General features: G+C 38.0%; 1 long non-coding RNA gene across 1 annotated transcript; it reads right to left on the reverse strand.

Moving 5' to 3' along the window:
* On the reverse strand, positions 1-22525 carry LOC117063418. Its single transcript, XR_004428915.1, has 6 exons — positions 22360-22525; positions 21014-21211; positions 12596-12800; positions 2836-2955; positions 2097-2253; positions 1-366 (listed from the first exon to the last, which is right to left on the reverse strand). It is a non-coding gene; the product is annotated as an uncharacterized LOC117063418 (long non-coding RNA).
* Positions 22526-23465: the final 940 nt, after the last annotated feature.

The following is a 23465-nucleotide window of genomic DNA, read 5'->3' on the forward strand; positions in this document are numbered from 1 at the left end:
ATTATGCTTTTAAGGACCCAGGCTCCTTGGTTCCTTTGATCTGCCATGTTCAGCATGTCAACAATGTCTTTTCTCATCTGGTTAGTAATACTGTGTCCCATCTGAAGGAAAACAGGTTTAGAAAAAGGGAGAGAGCCCAAAGAGAAATAAATTATTCTAATATCTCAAATACTGCACAACTGAAAGGGTACTCTGACTTACAAAATTAAACACAGGATTCCTTTGGTTGATGTATCCATAGATAAAATAAAATAATCCAGCTAAACTGCTCAATTACAGCAGCCATGTGTTGTATCATTCAGCTCATCTGTCTTCTCTGATTTTCAAATACTTCCAGTTATAGCACAGTTTTCCATGAAGAATTTCCTATAGAAAAAGAAGGCAATAGACCAGAAGTGTATGTATTTCAATGCAGTAAAAATACACAAATAAAACAGTAGTAGCTTTGAGGCTATACAGATCTCAATTCATATTGGTGTTCTGCTATATACGGCTTTGTGAACATGAATGGGTTATTAAACATTTTTGAATTTTAATTTCTTCATCATTAACATGGGAGCATTCATAAATAGGAGAAACTATATAGAAGTTCAAGCAAAGAAGAGGAATTTACTAAACAACTTAAGGAAAGAGGGAAGGAAGGAAGACAGGAAGAAAGGGAGGAGGGACGAAGGAAGGGAGGGTGGGAAGGAGAGAGGGAGAGAGGGAGGAAGGGAAGAAGGAAGGAAGGAAGGAAGGAAGGAAGGAAGGAAGGAAGGAAGGAAGGAAGGAAGGAAAGAGAGAGAGATTGAAGAAAGAAAGAAGTAAATATGTATATTTTCATTATTAAGTTTATATTCTGACTTACATGTGAGTGTCATCTGAGATAGGTTAGGGTAAGTCCATCAAAAATTGTCTCTGCACTTTGGGAGGCTGAGACGGGCGGATCACGAGGTCAGGAGATCGAGACCATCCTGGCTAACACGGTGAAACCCCGTCTCTACTAAAAAATAGAAAAAAAAAAAAAACAAAAAACAACTAGCCGGGCGAGGTGGCGGGCGCCTGTAGTCCCAGCTACTCCGGAGGCTGAGGCAGGAGAATACCGTGAACCCGGGAGGTGGAGCTTGCAGTGAGCTGAGATCCGGCCACTGCACTCCAGCCTGGGAGACAGAGCAAGACTCCGTCTCAAAAAAAAAAAAAAAAAAAAATTGTCTCTGAAATCAGGCAAATTTTGGTTTATGGTCCAAGGGCTAGACTTAAGCTTCAGTATTCCAATCAATAAACTATGCCTATATTATCAGCTCAAGCAGCCATAACAATGTCAAATGACAGCTTCAGACTAAAAATTCTGGGCATCACCTCCAATAGCTTTAGAAAGTTCTTCATTGTTCTTGGGTCTGTACAAAGAATGACATAAACCAGGTCCCTGCCTTCTAGCAGTCAGCCTCTGAAATAGTCAATACAGACACACTCATAAGAGGCACGGAGACAGCAGGCCGGGCACGGTGGCTCACACCTGTAATCCCAGCACTTTGGGAGGCCTAGGTGGGCAGATCATGAGGTCCGGACCATCCTGGCTAACACGGTGAAACCTCATCTTTACTAAAAATACAAAAACAAAATTAGCCGGGCGTGGTGGCGGGCACCTGTAGTCCCAGCCTCCTCGGGAGGCTGAGACGGGAGAATGGCGTGAACATGGGAGGCGGAGCTTGCAGTGAGCCGAGATCGCCCCACTGCACTCCAGCCTGGGCGACAGAGCAACACTCCGTCTCACAAAAAAAAAGGAAAAAAAAAAAGGCGTAGAAGAGACAGTAAAATAAAACCAAAATGCAAGGAGCCAGGCTACAACGTGTTGTAAATTCAGGTAGAATATTCTTCCTCCACCATTAGAGTCCTATTTTGCCTTCCAACAGCAGAATTCAGGTTCAGAGTCTTGTTTTCTTCCTGCATCTTGTTACTGACTACGATCACAGAAAAACAAACTCTTCTGAAAATCCCTGAATGTGATCGACATGACTCAAGTATATGGGAGTTATTATTAAGTGTGACAGGGCACAAAATATTTTTCCTTAAGTTAAAGAACTTTACCAAACATCATCCAGGTTATAACAACATACATTTTGATTGAAGCCGCAAGGAGTATATTATGTTTGCAACCCGGCTGGCAGGAGGCAGATACAGACTGTCCATCACTGGGAAGAATGTGAGGGAAAATACATCATTCAGGCTGGATCACTCCTGCAAACAGCTATCAACTATAGGCATCACAATTACCTATGCAAAGAAGAGCTTAATTTCAATGTGATAAATGACATTTGGGCATGAATCCAATACTGTAATAGTTCAAACATTTATCAAGCTAGCATTTTTCTCCAAATGCTTTCTCTCCATAAGTGGAGCAGTAAGAGATTGCCTTACAAAAAAAGAGTGAAAAGACTCTCACAGGATCTACACCTTCTGAAATAGCACTATGATTCAAGTACTTCTTGATCAACAATTATTTTTGGTATTCAGGTTTGTTTTGTTTTGAATTTGAACAATTCAAGTTCTTCTAATCCCTTCTTTCTGTAGCATCAATAGGTCTGCTTGATTTTTAGATCGGCTTGATTTTTTTTTCTGACAATTTGTTAACCAAGTTTTCTGCGTGTGAATATGCCATTGTCCCAGGCCATGTGTTTCCACTGAATTCTTTCCCTGGGAAAGATACCGTGATTCATAGCTTAACACCGTATCTCTTGTGCTTCTGCCACCTTCCCCTAGTCCCTCATCAAAGAGTTGTCCATAATAAATAAAGAGCACCTACTTAGAAATGTGTCCCAGGAGGATGCATTGCAATACTGGCAGCACATCGCTAACCTCATGTGGAGAACACTGGCACCAAATTGTTTCTAGATTTCAGACGTTGAGCTCTGTTTTTAAGTCTCACCCTCACCACACACATTTGGGTGCTTAGCCAGCTGGTCGGCTGGTCAATTCCTATGGATCAAGATGAGAGCAAGAAGTTATTTTTCTGAGAGCTTCTGATGCCTAAAAAAATAGGAAAATAAAGCCCAAACAAGGAAACCAATGTGTAATAAACCTAAAGAGATTGCCAAATTGCAGGAGCCAGAAGTAGATATTAAATGAAATCTGCAACATAGCACCCAGGACCCTGACTGATCTCCCCTTCACTCCAGGCACATCATATGCTTCTGTCCCTTAAACCTCCAGGGCTGCAAATGTGGAACTCTACCGAGCCAGAGGACCTGAGCATGGGCTGTCATCGTCTCGCTGGAACATCCTCTCCCACTTCCCTTCTTCTCATTACCCACTTTGCCTAAATGATTTCAACAAATCCTTCAGGTGCCAACTCAAGTGTTAGTTTCTCAGAGATTTTCCCAAACTTTGCATGTGCTCACTGCACCCTCTGCTTATCTCAGGGTATGATTTCCACCTGCTTTTTCTCCAAGATTGTAAGTTCCATGTGACCATGAACCACATCTGTTTACTCAATAGTATATGCGCATCAGCTAACTCAGCATGTGGCACTTAGTAAATGCTAATATTTGTTGAATGAATGAAGTGTGTAAGGACTCAGTGAAGTTACATATGTCAAGTACTTCATATAAAACTTGGCATGTGAAAGTCTCTCAGTACCCTTTTGACATATTCAGTATTAACAATTATGAGCACTTGGCAGCAGGCCTGGAAAGCAACCAGTCCAGATTGCTTCAGAACCTTCAGGAAGAATTTATTCAGAAAAGAAGCAAAGCGACTCTTTGATAGTTTTGACTATGTGCAAAATTGAATTGAGAGGCATTGCACAGAGTTATTGGAGGATAGAAGACTTAGGCTTAGATTCAAAAATTAAGAAAACAAATTTAAAAAGCAAACTTAGCCTACAGTAATAGTTGGAAATACATAAAATGAAGGAAATATAATTTATGTATATTATATGGCTTAAAAATGAACACGATCACTTTTTAAAAAACTACTAGGTAAAAAGTTAACCTAAGATTGTAATATAACTATATTTTGAGAATTAAATGAGGATTAGGAAAAAGAAACTGGGAGATTAAAATCCTAATTCATCATAATTGAAGTCAGTTGATCAATTAAGTCTAAAATTAAATAATGGGCTGGGTGTGGTGGCTCATTCCTATATCCCAACACTTTGGGAGGTAAAGACAGGAGGATCACTTGAGGTCAGGAGTTCGAAACTAGCCTGGACAACATAGGGAGACTCTGTCTCTGCAAACAACAACAACACTGAAACAGATTAGCTGAATATTGTGGTACAAACCTATAGTCTTATCTACTTGGGTGGCTTATTTGAGGCCAGGAGGTTGACATTACAGTGAACTGTGATCGCACCACTGCACTCCTGTCTGGGTGATAGAATGAGACCTTGTCTCTAAAACAATAAAAAGTAAGTAAAAAATAAAACAAAACAGAAGAATCAAATCAGTACATGCACATTATTTTGAAAATGGATACAAATAACAGAATAAATTGCTAAAAGGTGAGCACAGCAGTAGGTGGGGAGCATAAAGCTCTTTTGCACTTTTAGTACTAACACAATTAGTATAAATTTTTTTGACAAAGATAAAAATTAATTTAATATAGACTTCAAAAGATTTAAAATTACTGTATTGAAACATTTAAGTAGAAAGTCATAACATCCACTTACCATGTTTTAAAATATTTCAATATGGATAAAGATGTAAAGAAATAGCATATAAGATAGGTTTTGTATTTCATTCACTAATCCCAATCTATTTCAATTATGGCTGAATTTAACCGCAGTTCTGTGTGACTGACAGAAATCCAGCTTTCATCAAACTAACATCAGTGTAGAAGCCATGGTGTTGTTAGTGATCATACATTTCTAATTAACTTCTCTTAAAATAAAATTTTCTGGAATAGACATTTGTGACACTTTGTGGTTATCCAGTGTTTTGAATACCTTCCTATGTTGGGGAACTTCCCACAATAGGAGGACTCTCTCCCCATGGGAACAGCCAGAGATTCACTTTCCTGGCCTTCCTATAGCTGAGGTCGAGGCATTTAACTTGGGCTTTGCCAACCCTCTCAAGATGGAGACTCAGGAAAGAGCACCATGAGGGTGCAGACACCGCAATGTACAGACGCTTTTTCTGGACAGGCGGGAGCGAGGAAGGTGAGGTCTGAACTCTAATACTAGGACAAGGTACCATTGTCACCTTTACTCAGTGGTGGGAACAGTGAGGTCTTGCAGGGATCACCACAAAGGTATTTTCTTTTTTATACAGGATCCAAATGTAGTTCATCCATTGTGATTGGTTCATATGTATTACGTATCTCATTTAATCCACAGGGTCATTCTTTGTCCGTTTTTATTTCTTTGCAACTTAAGTTGAAAAACAATGTTTACCACATAGAGTTTCTCCGAGTTTGGAGTTTGCATCCCCATGGTGTAGTTTAAATGTCTCTTTATCTTCTTCAATAAATACAAATAAGTAGATGTTTTTAAGATTAAGTAGTTTCATGCCAACAATTTTTAATGGCAAAACTGCTTCATGGATGTTATTGTATTCTTCCACCAGGAGGTTCATAATTTCTGATTGTCTTATTTTTGTTTTGTTAGCAGTTATTGATGACCAATGCCTAGATCTGTTAGTTCCTTAGTGCTTACAAAATAAGGATCTTCTCATTATCATTCCTTTTTTATGTATTAGTTGGAATTCTTCCGTAAAGACAAACTTCCTCTTACATACTCTTTGGTTACAAATCATATGAGAAAGACAGAATAAATGTCTGATTAGTTCCCTTTATTTGCCAGTTTACCAGTAATTAATTGGTTCTCTAGTATCCTTTAATACTAGATGATGACCAATTAGGAATTTAAATTTTAAGTGTAAATGGTGACCAATTACCAAGGAATTTTAAATTTTAGAATTATTGTGAACTCATGAATTTAAACACATTTCATGTGTTTCAGTCAATTATGCTCATTATTCTTACTGATATTTAAACTGTCCCGTTTTGGGCCAATGAGAGTCTATTCAATTGGCTCTTGAGAATGTTGAACATGGATTTTGTTTTTATTTATGATTGGTAATACCTTCTGTAGTAGTTTTTCCTCCATGCCATGTCACCAACAAATATAAGTGGTTTTGTCTCTTCTAATTACTTTTCGTTTTCTAATTTTCTTGGCTGATACTACCAATACAATGTGAAATAATAGTGAAAATAATGGACAATCTTGTTCTATTCCCAACTTTATGGGAAATCCTCTAATGTTTCCCCATTAAGTAAGATGCTGGCTTTTGGTCTAAAGTGTATGTTTTATCATTTTAAAGAAATAGAGATCCATTCCTATTTTACTGAGTGTTTTCAACACACACACACAAATGGATTTTGCCAATTTTGCTGCTTATTTTCAGTCACTGATAGCTCTGATGAGAATCCTAAATTGTCTATTCCAATTTTATTAGAGAAATGTCATTGGTTTGCCTTTTCTGCCTGCTGAATTAATTCTGTGTATTTTTTAAAAGTCTTTCCTCTACACTACCTAACACATTGTATAAAAAGACGAATTCTGTGATGTCATTTCTTTATTCTAAAAACTCCATGATCTTTTTTAACTGATCAACAATTCAGGGCCAGCTAGCTTCTATGATTCTAACCCTGCCATTCATCAAGTATCTAGTCTTTTTTTTTTTTTTTTTTTTTTTTTTTTTTTTTTTTTTAATACAGAGTCTCGCTCTTGTTGCCCAGGCTGGAGTACAATGGTGCAATGTCGGCTCACTGCAACCTCTGCCTCCCGGGTTCAAGAGATTCTCCTGCCTCAGCCTTCCGGGTAGCTGGGATTACAGGCATGCACCATCACACTTGGCTAATGTTTGTATTTTAGTGGAGATGGGGTTTCACCATGTTGGCCAGGCTGGTCTCAAACTCCTGACCTCAGGTGATCCACTTGCCTCAGCCTCCCAAAGTGCTGGGATTACAAGCATGAGCCACTGTGCCCAGCCAAGCTAATCTTGAGTGATTATTTTATATCCATAAGAAATTATCACACAGAATCAAATACCTCTCTTCTTTAATAAAAACTGAATTTTGAAGGAATATGTTGGACTTGACCATAAGTTATCTTTTAAAATTCCAAGTAAAATATTCGAAAGGATTTAAAAATGTATTCCTTTATATACATACTGAAAGTTAGAAAATTACAGAAGCTACTTTGGAAGAAGATCTTATAAAGAAGAAATTACGAAATAATGTCAAGGGAAAAAATGTGTGAACAAAGAAAAGATACAGTAGTTTCAGTGAGATATATTTGAATAGAGAATATCATTTCCTGTGCTTCAAATAGTCTCCTTTTACATTGCTGTGTGCAGTAAAAGCTTATTACACCTAAAGAAAATTATTATTTGTAAATTATGATCAGGAGTAAAGTGTCATAATGTCACCATCAAATTCTCTATTTAGGTTAGTGTCATGTTAATGTAACTATACCTGGGACTGTTGGCTATATCCAGATATGGGTAGTCCATTTTTTCTTAGCATTAACATTCAGCAAATACTGATAGATCAATCAAGCTCTCTGGATTTTACTTTCTTAATCTACCTCACAGAAAATGTCAATGCCATTCATTCTCAGAACTCAAACTTATAGTTAACAAGGCTAAAAAGAGATGCTAAACAAATTCTCAAATAAAATCGGGAGGTTTTAGGTAACTATACAAGAGTTTTTCTTGCCTTATACATCATAAACCATTGTTATACATTTCTAAAAACGTTTTCTGCCTTTTGGCATATTTAAACAAAATATTGAAGTGTCTTTAAATACAGCTAGAGTCAGAGGTTTCTCTGATTTAGAAAATTGACACTCAATTAGGCAAGTTCATTTGTCTACACTCACCTGATTCATTTAAATTTTGGATTTATCTCTACTCACATTCCTGAAGCACTACACATTGGCTAGGTGATTTTTTAAATTTTTAGTAAAATAAGATAATGGGCTGGCCACACATCTCCTCCTGTTTTCATTTATGAGATGTGCTTGCTTAATAAAGTAGAAATGCTGGAGGAGATGGCAAGTGCAAACTGTGTGGCAATCTGGCCAAATCTGAACTGCAGGGGGAAGGTGTGAAAAGGTGGATGAATGAATAAACTGGATGGCAATTTGGGATGAGTGCACTAGGGACACCACCTGCTAAACACTAAAGCCTATAGAAATATTGCTCATGTGGAGAATGAAGAAGGGTAACCATGGAGCAGAATTAAGAATTGTAGATGAGTCCACTGGTTGGAGATAGTTAACACAGGGAATACACTGAAGTTACCAAAGTGAGGACAACTGTCTTGTTAGCACTTAATTAGGATGATAGGTATATCCCTGGTACCCTATCAGGCCTCTTTCTTACTTTTAAATTGTAAGAGTTGGGTTATTAGGCATGGTCTCTTTAATTACCTTTATATTCACTTGTCTAATAAAACTGATAACAGTCATAGTGTCCTTCAGACTCAAAACATTAACTCTACCAGCGGTGAAAATGAGTACGAGGGAGAGGACCCTGTTCACCTCTAATAGGACTTTTCAACCAGCCTCCTCATCAACTCAAGAGCCTGCTTATTGCAGTGAGCCCTGAAGATCGGTAACATTACATGAATACTGGGAAGGAAGACTTTACTTTTTGCCTCTTGTGCCCATTAGAAAGACCAATCTCACCCAAAACACATGTAAACGACACAGGAGACATCTGAGAAAAGAATGCCTGTTCATACCATGAGGCGCTATCCAACATAAAGTCTACTCCTTAGCATACACCTTAAGTCAAAGTAATCAATTCTTTTGGCAATCAGCATTATGAGGCTTCATTAATTGGCACTTAATTCTGGAATCCTAGAACCAGAAGGAATCTTATTGAATAATCTAATTTAAACCTCATCTCAAGGCAAATACTCTCTTCCTCGATCACATGAAATTGAAGATGAATTATGCTCAAAAAAAAGGATTTCATTCATTTCTGTCAGCATTAGTGCTTATAGGTTAACCTTGACTTGACTATAAGTCAATGATGAATAATATAGGCACCAAGCTACCTGTGAGTGCTATGGGGAATTAAAATGAAGACATAATTCCTGGCTTCCAGAAATTTACTACAGAATGACAGAGACAGAGCAAACATAGGAAATTAGGCACAACTAGTTGTAAAAAGAACTTGCCGCCCTCGGTACTGAACTCTCTGGCTCTTATGAGGTACCCCAGCACCTATCCAGTGGCCAGGTTGTTGGATGGAGCTTCTTTGCTCAGCCACTATTGATTGATGTCTTAATTGAATAATCTGTCACATTTATCCTTCAAGATAAGTTCTGTCACACCCTGTAGTCAAGCCTGGCCCAAAAGAATTGTTGAGACAAAGGTAAAAAAGACACCTCAGATATGAGAAATTCCAGCCAAGGGATCAGAGAGGAGCTGAAAGAACAAGCGTTTTTAACCTTATGTTATTTCCCCAGTGGGGATGAATAAGCAGTACCCATCACACCATAAAGTACTTATTAATTGACCCTTCAATCTTTTATTTTTATTTAGCACTATCCTATTTTTAAGGACCCCAGAAAGTTCTCCTACTTATTTTAGCCATTTTTATATATTTCTTTAATACTTTTAAAAGTCCTCCTCACAACTCTAAATATGAAACAATACATTTTAATAGCAGGGAAATAAGGTCCCAGTTCTTGCGTGTGCCATAATTATGATTCTCATTGTAATTATGTAATTACAATTACTCATTGAGTTATGTAAGCCCAATGTAAGTGCCTACCTGCAAAAGAAGGAAATAGCACATTCATCAATGAGGCTCCTGCCTATAATTATGTGGGGATGGAAGAGCATCATTTTGTCACATCAAAGATGAAAACCCTGTTTCCAATAACTGTTATGGGAAAAAATGTTGGTATGCCTATGCTTAGTTGTAAACCCGAAACTTTAGTTCAAACAAAGTGTTAGCACATCATTAAAAGTAAAATATATTAATAATCTGTTCCTGTTCAAGTCACTAAACAGTATGTCACTGAAAAGATCTTTCAGATCCTTAACTATCCTTTTTGATGTCTGTAGAGTGGCTGTTTTATCTATTAAACCTCATCTTGTTATAATCATGAGTGGTATAATTAACATTTATCTTGGAACACAATGAATATTTAGGGATCCTCTTAGTCTACAAGCAGGAAATATAATAGGAGATCCTAGTATGCTAAGTGACTTAAATTCTCAAATTGTGGGACCCCTAGTGACAGGGGGTGGCCTTGCTTTGAAATTCTGGGCTCCTCTAGGCTGTAAGATCTCACTTGGAGCTAAGGATGTACTGGGACCAGTGTCCCTCTTCAGGACTCATAAGTCAGGGTCCCAAGAAGAAGTAGAAGTCACCACACCTCCTCCAAGATTATTCAAATGAAGAGACTTTAACAAAGGGAATAATTACAGAGCTCAGGGAAATGTTAAAGGAACCAACAAGGTATGTTGAGGCACTGATGAGCAACAGAAGGAAGTCATTACTATGTATTTGGTTAAAGAAGAAAAGGGAGGAAATAGTGTTATCAAGATACAATGAAAACTGGAGCCACAAAGAAGGGTCTGACAGGCAAGGGCTATATTTCAGCAACTGCCAAAGATGTGATACCAAAAAGGGGAGGAGGTGGAGAGGAAACATCCTGATTATCTCTCCTCCTGTCCTTTGATCTCCTGCCAGCGTTTCTCATTGGCTGAACCCAATCAGAATCTAGAAAGGGAGCAGTTTTCAGGGATCAGCCTCCTGGGTACAAAGCAATAAAAGAATAGATTGGGAGAAAAACAAACACAGAAGAACCAGCATGACCACTGAAGAGCAGCAAAACCAAGAGACGGCAAAAGCTGCATGGCTTTCCAGGCTGCTTTCTCCAAACTCCTAGACACTTCTGAGTAAATTCTTGAAAGAACTATATACTCGTACAGTTTTCTGTACGAGAAAACTGATGAAGCCATTGCAAATAACTCTGGCCTACATATGCAGGGAGTGCTTGGAGATCTTAATCGGAACTTACAGAAATAGCCGACAAATACAGTCCATTGGAGGTGGAATGGGGAGCCCAGAGTTTTGGGGAACACTGATCAGCCAAGGACCTGGATGAAGCTGTAGCTGACAGCATATTTCAGTGATCTATTGAAACTCAGAACAACTTTATATCTTTCCCTGGCTTCCGGACACCTCCATGGAATAAACTACCTGCATTTCAAACTAAATATGTACCAAAAGCAAACTTACCATTTCTCTTTCTGCCTAGACTCTCCCATATCATCCTCAACCCAAGCCTTCCCCTAAACTGACGCATACACACTCCCAACAACCAAGAGTCTATTCTTCTTTCTGTCTTCCTTATTTCTAATAATGGACATTATAATACTATCACCAAAGGAATTTATTGCCATGTCATTATTTTTTATTCCTCCCTGTCTACTGACATCTGGAGTCTGATGCCTGTAACAGCCAACTTCCCCCTACATGGCACCTGCCAAGAGTGACCACCAGTCACTGTGCTTAGCTCACCCCATTGTCTTGAAGCATTTTAGTCCTTCTCATTTTAAAATTTCCTTTGTCACCTCTGGATCCCAAGGCCTGTGCTGTATCTGCTCATTCAAGACCCTGCTTCAAGACACCTTGATTCAACTGAGGGCATCATTTACACCTGCCATCTGGACTACTCTTTGTTTTTGGCATCTCCGTGTTAATAAATACCCTGTCTGGACTGACCCAGAAACTTTCCTCATATGTCTGATTTTTCCTCCCAAGTTTGCTCCAGCCTAGATAAACAGAACTGAACAATTACCTCCCAAAATCAGCCAGCTCCCGAATCCCATAGATTCTACGTAAGCAAATTGCTAATTTAAAATAATTTTTTTAAAAAATGCGGTGAGTTCTTTTTCTCTTCTATTATCATGTGAATGGTAGCATCTACACAAAGTTGCCATTTAAAACAAACTAACAAGTTTGCTCTCAAACTTCCCTGTGTGAGGCCACTATAGCAGGGGTAAGAGACTCTTCCACGGTCAGTAACTCTCAACTTGAGCTGAACTTTGGCACTACCTGAGGAGTACGGGAAAAAAATGTCAATGCTTGGGTCCCACCACCCTAGTTTCTAACTCCACTGTGCTGAGTATGGTCTAGGTAAAGGGATTTTAAAAGCTCTTTCCACCTCATGATTCTAATGGACAGTCAAGGTTAAGAACTACTACTACAGGCTCAGCAAGTGTCTCCATCCTTTCTGTAATGGGTATGATTCATTACATAAATGCATGGGGTTATTATGATATCAAATAAATCACATATATAAAACTGACTTGCACAGTGTCTGGCAAGTGGTAGGTGCTCAATGAATGTGTTTTCCTATTCTCCTGCATCCTTCCAGAATCCTCCCTAAAAATGCCTCTGCAGTTTTAAGCCTCTCTGGAAGAGGCCACGTTCTTTCTAGGTAACAGCTATGTTATCAAATAATGTTCAGGCAGAAACGAACCACTGGAAAGGAAAATTCTTTAGAGATTAGAGAAGAGTGACAGCAAGAGTGAGAAAAGTGTTCTTCTCAGGAAAAATGGATGAATACCAAAAATTAGGTTTACCTGATTCAGACTCCTGATTGTCAATCTCTTCAAAAGAAGCCAAAACTGTTTGCTGTGCACGGAGATTTTTCCTTGGCAGTCAGTTTGTTTCTCAAAAGTTTTACCATCATGGACTCAGAATTGTCAATTAATGGAAGCATCTTTAAAGTGCCACTTAATGATGAGAACACACGGACATATAGAGGGGAACAACACACACTGGGGCCTGTCAGAGGGTGAGAAGAGGGAGAGAAATAGAAAAAAAAAATTAAAATAAAGTGCCATTTAAGATGCATCAGAAAATGCTTCTTTCTATCTCATTCCCTCATACCTACTAAAGGCACCTCTCACTCCTCAGTGGGCTGGTCAAACCCGATGTCTTCCAGGAAACTCTCCTAGATCCTCTGGGGTAGAATTATTCTCTCCCTCCACCTTACCGTTGTAACTCTTCATTTATGAACACATTATAACTTATCATTAGAGACACTTATGTGTATGACAATCTCTGACAAACTATGATACTAGAAGGCAGGGACCAGAACTTTTCATCATTATATCCCCCACCATGTACAGAACAGTGACTGAAACATAACAAGTTATAGATAATTGTTTGTGGAGTTTAAGAGTGTGAGGATCTGTATCACACATGCAGTTTTCTATAATGTGATATATACACTCCTAAAAATCACTGCCGTATGCAATATCTTGCAATATAAACCACAGGACATCTGGGAAAATAAGGGATTAGGTGTAACACATGTCAGTGACACATAAAAACAAGATAAGAACCTAGAAAAAAGAGTATCGCACATTAAGTGGTTAAGAAATACACAAATACTGCAATAAATATTGTACTTTACTTGAACAAAATCCGAAGTTTGCTTGCAGAAGTGGGTGTCTGGAAGGGTTGTAGCTTGTAAGTCATTGTAAAGTATTGAAAGAGGATTTTCCGAAATCAGAAAAACAAAAATGTTGTAACAGTAGATGTGAAGGGGAGTGAGGACAGTGGATCATAACACCCCCGAAGACTGTAGACGACCAGCAGACATTTGAGGTGCATGGGGTGGGCTTTGTGTATTCCTTTGCTGTAAGGGCCAGTTGCAAGGGCTGCATTTTTCTGTGTTTACCTAGTGCTTCTGAGGATGAAGTTGCACATTTATGAACATGAACTTCATATCATGTTCAAATTCTTCCTTTATATATTAATCGTGTTAGAGCCAATTCACATTTTCAAAGTGTAGCAGAATCAACTTACCATATTTTATATACAGTATGAAATGTTATAGATTTTGAATTGAAAGTAGTCAGAAAGCTTTACATCAAAACACATTCTCTAGGTTACAAGCAAAAAATGAGGGCTATGGTCTCTTTTCAGGATGTAATTAAAGTGGCTAAATCACTTAGACTCATCCCATTCTTCTTTTTCATTCTCTAAAATGGAGATAATATGTTGTCTTCTTACCAGACAGGTACAATGTGAAGACTGGGTAATATTCCACAGACCACTGAAGATGAAAGTCATTCTGATAAACTCTGAGGAATAAGCATTTATAAACTTCATAACAAAGTCATATTCTTTGCATATCAAAGACTGAGCTTTGTCAACAGATATGTTTGTAACGTCTATAAAACGTTTAGTAGTTGAATGAAAGTCAACATTTTAATATAAAGCATACAGGTCCAGTGGTACATTGCTTAAAGAGAAATCACTTCCAATTAATTTGTTCATGTCTAGCAATGGCCAGCTGTTCATGAAAAATCATCCCCAACTTGTTCCTATGACTCTATTAAAACGAAAGAGTGAGAAAGTGACATCATACTACAGGTTTTCATTTGCAAGTGAGAGCTAAATGCTGTGTAAACATGGACATAGAGTGTGGAATAATAGACATTGGATACTTGGGAGAGTGGGAGGATGGGAGGGGAGTAAGAAATTAGAAAGTACTTAAGGAGTACAATGTATACTATTTGGGTGATAGTTGCACTAAAAGCCCAGACTTCACTGCTATGCAGTGTATCCATGTAACAAAGCTAAACTTCTACATTTATACGAAGAAGAAGATGGGAAAAAAAAGAAAATGGCATTATATGTTGCTGGCAATATGGTTATGCAACAGCTTCTTCTGCCTTAAGTTTCTACTCTATTTAACACTATTTTTAAAGGATATTAATGATCATGCTTGACAGAAAAAGACATAATAAAGGTGTTTTAAAGTGGAGATATCAAGTAGGTGATTTGAGGAGAAATATAAAATCTAACTCTGAAAACATCTATCTTTGAGAAAACTAATAAGCAAATAAATGGAAATTTACATCAGGTAAGACATCCACTCTCTACCTTCTTCTCTGAACTGAAATCTGGCTTACTGTCTGCAACTTCACTTTTCCTGCAGTCCCTGACCATGAGACTGATTTTTCTCCTGGTGCCCCATTCTGCACTACCTGGATGTCCAAAAGGCATCTCCACTTCCCACGAGGTAGAAGGAATACCTTCTACCTCACGTAACTATCCCTCTTCTTTGACATTAATGAAACTTGGTTCCAGCCACTTTTACTCCACATCCCTTGTCTTCCACTGAACCTTCTGACACTGATTCCACATTGAATTCAAGACTTTGGTGCCCGGGCCCAAAATATATCTCTGTACTCCCGCTTTTGTGTTGTCCCAGGGAACCTGAACAAGCAAGTGGACAATCCGTTTATACCTTTGCCTCAGAGCCCTAACCTCTGATTTCAACGAAATTCAGCTGAACTTCCATACTCAATTCCAAACCCAAATGGCATATCCTAATCCAGAACTACACCACTTCCACAAGATTCAACTCTTCAGCAGTAGTTTCCCATGGCTGCTGTAACGAATTAATACACAAGAACTTGGTGGCTTAAAACAGCAAAACCCTTTTTTTCTTGCAGTTCTGGAGGCTAGAAGTCAAAATCAGTTTCACTTGCTTTTTTCAGCATCCTGTGGCTTATGTAGATGTGTATGTGCGTGTACATATCCACACACAGGCTTACCTCAGAGATATGCCGGGTTTTGCTCTAGATCACCACAATAAGGCAAGTATTGCAATAAAGTGAGCCACATGAATATTTCGGTTTCCTGGTATATATGAAAGTTATGTTTACACTATACTGTAGTCTATTAATTGTGCAATAGCATTATATCTGAAACACAATGTGCATACCTTCATTTAAAAATACTTTATTGCTGAAAATTGCCAATGGTAATCCGGGCCTTCAGTGACTGATAATCTTTTCACTGCTGGAGGGTCTTGTCTCAATGCTGATGGCTGCTGATTGATCAGGGTGGTGGTTGCTGAAGGTTGGGGTGGCTGTGGTGGTAACACAACCATGAATAACACACAATGCCTCTTCCTTTCATGAAAGATTTCTCTGTAGCATGAGATGTTGGTGGATAGCATTTACCCACAGTAGGACTTCCTTCAAAATCGGAGTCAGTTATCTCAAACCCTGCTGCTGCTTTGTCTACTAAGCTTATGCAATCTTCTAATCCTTTGTTGTCATTTCAACAATGTTCACAGCATCTTCACCAGGAGTATATTTCTTCTCAAGAAACTACGTTCTTTCTTCACCCATAAGAAGCAACTCCTCATCCATTAGTTTTATCATGAGATTGCAGGAATTCTGTCACATCTTCAGGCTCCACTTCTAATTCTAGTTCTCTTGCTATTTCTACCATATCTGCAGTTACTTCCTCCACTAAAGTCTCAAACCCCTCAAAATCACCCAGGAGGGTTGAAATAAACCTCTTTCAACTTCCTTTTAATATTGATATTTTGACCTCCTCCAATGAATCATGAATGTTCTTAGTGACATCTAGAATGGTGAATCCTTTCCGGAAGGTTTTCAATTTTCCTTTCCCGGACCCATCAAGGGAATCACTGTCTATGGCATATAAGAAATATATTTCATATATATAGGTATACATATATGTGTGTGTGTGTATGTATGTTATACATACATATAAGAAATGTATTTCTTATATTTCATAAGGCTATAGTATTTCTTACCATGTCATAATCCCTTGATCCATGGACTGTAATATGAATGTTGTGTTAGCAGGCATGAAAACAATATTAATATCCTTGTAAATCTCCATCAGAGCTATTGGGTGACCAAGAGCCTAATCAGTGAGCGTTGTCAATGAGCAGTAATATTTTAAAAGGAATCTTTTCTTTTGAGCAGTAAATCTCAACAGTGGGTTTACGATATTCAGTAAGCCATGCTATAAACAGATGTGTTGTCATCCAGGCTTTGTTGCTCCATTTATAAAAGTACAGGCAGAGTAGATTAAGCATAATTCCTAAGGGCCCTATGATTTTTTAAATGGTAAATGAGTATTAATTGGCTTCAACTTAAAAGTCACCAGGTGCATTAACCCCTGGAAATGGTGTGGCTTGTTTCATCTTCTATCCACGCCACTCTGAAACTCCTTCTCATCTGTCAAATCTCCATATAGTGCTTAATTTCTCCAGAAACTCCACCCCACCCCCAGACTGCCCCTGCACACATACATCCATTTCTAGATCTCAGGCTAAGCTACATGAGGCATGTGTCTATCTTGCTTCTTGTTATATTCATTGCCTTTTTTAGCTTTTAAAAATTTTTTGATACACGTTTCTGTCCAAACAAATACAAAGAGAAAGAGAATAAATTTTTAAAAACTCTCCCAAATTTTCGTAAGTAGAAATTATTGTAGTAATCCAAATCATGGAAGGAGTAAGCAGAGGGTGAATGTGGGTGACATTCATGTACTGGGTTGAAGTATGCACTGACCAGACAACTTCTGAGGTTCTGCCCATAAAATATTCTATAATTCTAAAATAAATACTACATTTTAGTCTACTTGATGGTTTATAATTCAGTGCTTTTTGTAAACTATTTCCTTAAAACCAAAGGTCTTGGCAAGCACCAGAACCATTGTTTCACCTCCTTGTGGAATTTTCTCACAGCAATTGGAAAATCCCAATCCTGTATGTTGTATCTATGAGGATATTTGCTTTCAAAATCTATCAGACTATTCTGTGACATTGCTCAGGATAAGCTAAGATATGCTGAAGTATACACAAGCAGACCTTGAAATCTTGGTGAGTTAATATACAACCCAATGCAAGTCCAGAGGCTTTCTTGGGCAGCCTTCCTCAAAGCCATGACTCCATGACTCCAGGACTCCAGGACTCCCGGACTCTTACGTTCTTTTTTTTTTTTGGATGGATTCTCATTCTGTCACCCAAGCTGTTACCCAGGCTGGAGTGCAGTGGCACAATCTCAGCTCACTGCAACCTCACCTCCCGGGTTCAAGAAATTCTTCTGCCTCAGCCTCCCGCATAGCTGGGACTACAGGCATGCAGCACCACACCCAGCTAATTTTTTGTATTTTTTATAGTAGAGATAGGGTTTCACCACGTTGGCCAGGCTGGTCTCGAACTCCTGACCTCATAATCCACCACCTCGGCCTCCTAACACATGGTCTCCATAGTCAGCACAAGAAGAGGAAATGAGAACATGGGGGATATGGAGGGAGGTTTATGAAAAGGCCCAGCGCGAAGACATGTCACATGTGATCACCAAGTGACCATAATATAGTCACATGGTCCAGCCTAGCTACCACAGGGGCTGAGAAATGTAGTCTTCCTACCGGCCCAAGAAGGAATGAGATTGGGAATCATCTAACCATCTGTTATATATATTTTTAGTCCATTTAATTTCCCCCATACATTGTAGCATTATCAAAATCAATTCCTGATTTCTCATTTTATAAGGAGCATTGTGTGAAGTTCATGGGGCCACTGAGACTAAAATGACCCAAAGCTCAAGCTTGATAAACATCAATTATTCATTGGTTCACTCTTTAATCCATGTATAATTTGTAGTGCTTGGTAACAAGTATCAAAATAACTGTAACAGCTTAGTAAAATAAGAAAGTATTCAAATATTTAATTATAATTGTATTAATAGTCTCCTTCAATTAATTGTATTAATGGCTAGTTTAAAGTTATGTGTAGTTAACAAAATGGAAAGCATTTTTTTGAGATAATGACACTTTACACAATGTATCTCTTTAGTGTCTCTGTTATACATTTGCTTTTATTATAACTTTGCAACGTCAATTACTTCATGCCAATAGCCAACCATTTAGAAGTCAGTGCTGCTAGTGTTATTCATACTGGTCAATGAAGTGCTCTAAAGCAGTTTGCTTCTTCAGCAAGAAAAAATTTAAAGATTTGGACTACAATTGAATATTAGGTTTGCCTTTTAAGACAAGTGTCAAGGAGCCAACTTCATTTTCTTTTCCTATACTGAGGAAATGAAATTATGCTCCTCAAAAATGACTTGAGGCAAAAGACATTAATGGTTCTTCTATTCTCAGATTAGAAGAAAGTAGAGGACCACGTGAGAACCACATGAGATCAACTAGTCATTTCCTGAGACTCTGGTTTGGATTCACAGATAATAAAATGGGCAATAACTGTATTTTTTCATTTATTGGTTATGATAAAGATATTTGCATAATAAGATATTTTATATGTATGTACCATCTACTAGGAGGTTATTTCTTAGTGAAAGTTGTGAAGGTTATCATTGTCCTGCATTCTACTCATTGAAAATTGACTGTTTCATTTGCCATGTGTTCATTCATTCCATATTTCTGAGATACACATTCTGTGCTTCCTAAACAAAATTGAAAATTTTATATTAGTTCTTAAAGTGTTATATTGATATTCCTTTCAAAAGTTATTAATTCTGATACTTTACTATATAGAATCAATATGCTTATATTCTATTTTTCATGTGATCCCTTACTGATTTTATAGAGTACTATAATAACAATAATATGTGATGTATATATAATTATATAATGCTTGCTAAGTGTTATAGCTACTCTTCTCAACAGCCCTATGGGTTATGTATTTTTTCCTGTTTTACAGATGAGGAGATGCAGGAACAAAGCAGTGAAGTAATTTGTCCAAAGCCCTAAAGCTGAATTGTTGAAACTGGCATCTGAAAGTAAGTAGCCTGGCTTCAGAGTATATGCTTTTAATCGCTGTGTTATACACTATCTCTTAAATGTGATAATATAGTATATTTATTAAGTTATTAAAAGAAACATAAGTTTCTTTGTTGCCAATTCAGAGTCCCAAACATAGTTCCAAATGAGCTTGAATTGCTTTTGTGTCAAAATCTACCTACCCTCACCCTGTCTTGCAAACGCTTTAATTTTACAGCTCTTGTTTTCCCCACACTTTAGTTGATTTTGGTGATTAAAGAGAACTGTTCATCTGCAAGAAAAGCAAAAACATTTCTGCCGATAGCAAGAAGTGACAGCTGAAACAGCATTTAAAGTACATCTTGAATAAATGTTCAAAAGCGTAGCCTTAGGGCAATTTCCTGTTTTACTGGAAAATCTACTTTGCTAGTGTCTGATAAAATTGTATGAACAGTAGAAGCTTAATTCTCCAAGGCATGTTCCATGAAGCATTTGACAGCTTATCTGATGAAATCTACTCTACTACCAGTTCAGAGAGACCATGTGCCCCTCACAGAGGAAGCCCCACTGGAATGGCTCTTGTAGCCTTGGGGCTGATGTTATTAGTTCCTAAATGAAGTGATTAGTGTTTCGTTGACTTGTTTTCTGGCAACTGTACATATGCTTGACAAGCCAAAGGTTTTCCATCTTGTACAATCAATCCACTGTTGAAAATGACTTGCTTGTGTGTGGAAATATTATTAGGGCCATTTAACACTTTAAGCCATCCAGGTGATTCAATAAATTGAGACAAAATTAAGTCATTACTTACATGAGATTGAATGAAGTGTTACAATTAAATGTCTCACTTTCTGTAAACTATGGCAGGAATAAGCCACCATTCATAAATGGAAAGCCAAGGGGACAGCTCAGTGCCTCAAGTCTGCCACGAGGTGGTAGAAGAGAGTATGATTTTTAAAATATGTGTCCTGTCTAAAATACGGTCTATGCCAGGTATACTAGCTTATTCTGAGCTTCACTGTCAAAGCTTATGGTAACATATCTAACCACTATTGGAGTCTTTGCATTCCGGCAGTTGTTCAAGGCTCTCTCTCTCCTTCTGTGTGTATGTGTGTGTGTGTGTGTGTGTGTGTGTGTAATTTTTACATCAAATATTGATCAGTACTGATCAGCCTGGTTAAAGAAAATATTTTTGACCTGATATAAATGTGATCCTTCAAAAAATGATTTGAAATATAGCCTTTGGACTAAGGCATCCCAGCACCAAGCTAGACAACCAAACAGCGTCATTTTGGGGTCCTTGTAGAGTTGTTCTTGGTGGTTCCCATAACATTATTTTCAGGGTCCCCATAAGTTTGTGTTTTACTCACTCAGGCTTACATGTGCTATAATATTATAAGGGAAAACATGAAAATTTTGATGATATTTACCATATAGATGCTGTAGAGGATATTTGTTCCTCACATTACGCAGTATCTTCCTTCTGAGAAAAGCCAAGAATACTTCTCTGGAGTCCCAACATTATTCTGCTTTTGAATCTCTGATGAGTTCTTGTCTTGTGAATACTGTGAATGGTATAATTATTCTTCCTCTTCTAGACAGTGGAAAGCCAAAATTGCAGCTCACCCCTAGAAAATGCAACAAAGATTCTGATGGGCATTTTGTGTAATCTGATCTTGTGCCTGGCTTCATACAACATTTTTAATCTGATCTACTCTTGGGATGTTTCTACTCTTCCACTGATTCAACCAACGATAGTATCCATGAAATTTCTATAGAGCATGTCAGGGTATAAACAAATGAATGGCTAAATGTCCTAGGGTTAAGCCTATCTGTCAGTCACACTCCAAGGTGATTCTCATGAAGGTATGACAAGGATGAGGATGAAAATGAAGAAACAGATTCTGAGCCTTATGAAGACCTGATAAAGCCAATGACACAAAATTCCTTCATTGACTGGCTCTGCAATGACAAGGAAATTACTTGACTTTCCTGAGTCCCTATTTCCACATTTTTAAGTGAGAAAAAAATATTTTTTGTAAATATTAGATGAGATAATTCATTCATTTATCCTACTAGTAGAGTAGCTACTATACTATGTATAACAAACTATTCTACACACTGAGCATAGGGCAGAAGACAAAACAGGAAAGGTCTCTACTCTTCTGAATGTACTTTCTTATGGGGGTAGACAAAAAATAAACAAGTAACCAATAAACAAACAAGATAATTTCAAATAGTAGTAAATGCTATGAATGCTGTGATAGATAAATTGGTTGCATGAGTCTTGTTGAGAAGGTAACATTGAGCTAAGACCTAAGTGCTGAGTAGCATCAGTTATATGAAGGAGAGGGAAGAGTGATTTAGGTAAAGGCATTAGCAAATACAATGGTTATGAGATGGAAACACACTTGTTACCATCAAACAACAGAAAGAAGGCCACTGAGGCTGATTATGTTGAGTGGGGACAGAAGGCTTGAGAAAGAGAAGATATATGTGGCACTTGCTCTGTGTTCAGCATATAGTCAGTTGTCATAAGTGGTAGATATCAATCACTGTGTTGTACTATTTTTAAGTAAAGACTGGAAAAAAGATTGCATAAAGTTATGTTTACCACTCTTAGCAGGGAAAAAAAAACCTTAAAATTCCTAAGTTCTGCCATGAGCCAGCATATAAAGCAGAAAGCAAGAAAGTGGGGCAATGTTAACTCCCTAAAGAGGCAGCCGGGATTTGTTCTCTGAGCATGAGCGTAAAGCAGGGGCTGTGATCAAAGTACCTAAAGGTGTCATCAACACCCCTCCAGAGCCCACTCCAAAGCCCTGACATTCCAAAGAGCCAGACTCTTAATCGGAATACAAAACTAGGACTGAAGTGGGTTCATCCTCAGTCCACTCGTTCAGTAGAAGCTGCTTCATTAACATGGAGTCAACTGAACTCAATTTCTCCTTCTGGAAAAAGCAATAGAAAGGAACTATAATACAGCCTCTCCTTTTCAGGTATTTGATAATACTAAGGAGACAAGAACATATGCATGAGAAAAAATGAAAAATTACTACTGTGCAATGGGAAAACTCACTACCCTATGCAAAGGCTGAACATATTATTATATGTTGCATCATGCCATGGTGTACTACCCCCTCACTAACTCTGTATATAATCATCCTTTAGAAAGGCAATAGTTATGTATTACACTAATTACCATAATCATAATGGAACTTTTAGAGAATACATAGTCTTCTGATCATTTCTAACCATTTCAACTATAGCCATCATCCTAAATAGCCTCAAATTCTCAAGCAGCATTTGCTCAATGAGAAAAATACAGTGACCAAATCCATGTGGCTGACCTGTGAGCTACAACTAGAATTAGGTCAGATTCTTTCTTTCTGATATCTAGAGGGTGGGTTTTCCCAAGGATCAGTATACTCTGTGCTGGAAGACTTCTGATCTCAACCCAGAAAAGCAAAGCAACAATTAAACTGTCACTGCTCACGTATGGTTACACTTCAGGCTACAGAAGCTTGTAGCTCTCTGATAATCCCAGGAACTTCAGAGCAGAGTGCAGTCCCAACACTCTTCCCTCAACAGTGTTTCAAGAGCCCCAAAAGCATGTCTTGCCGATGTTTAGTGGAATCTGATGCTCTGCAGCTGAGTTCTTTTTACCAGCCATCATGCTTCACAAGCTCATCAGAAAAGACAGCAGGATTCCCCTCAATTCCTAGAGTAGATACAAATGTGGAAAAAAGAATTTTATTTATTTTCCACTCTAAGGAAAATTTAGAGAAAAGATAAGTAGCAGAGACAGGACAAAAAACAAAACCAACAGGCCTCTCTGCTTATGTGACTTCCTGATATCTACGTGACTTTTTAGGTGATAAGAAC

This window comes from Trachypithecus francoisi, unplaced genomic scaffold (genome assembly GCF_009764315.1).
Source record: "Trachypithecus francoisi isolate TF-2019V2 unplaced genomic scaffold, Tfra_2.0 Lachesis_group18, whole genome shotgun sequence".
In the NCBI taxonomy this organism is placed as follows: Eukaryota; Metazoa; Chordata; class Mammalia; order Primates; family Cercopithecidae; genus Trachypithecus; species Trachypithecus francoisi.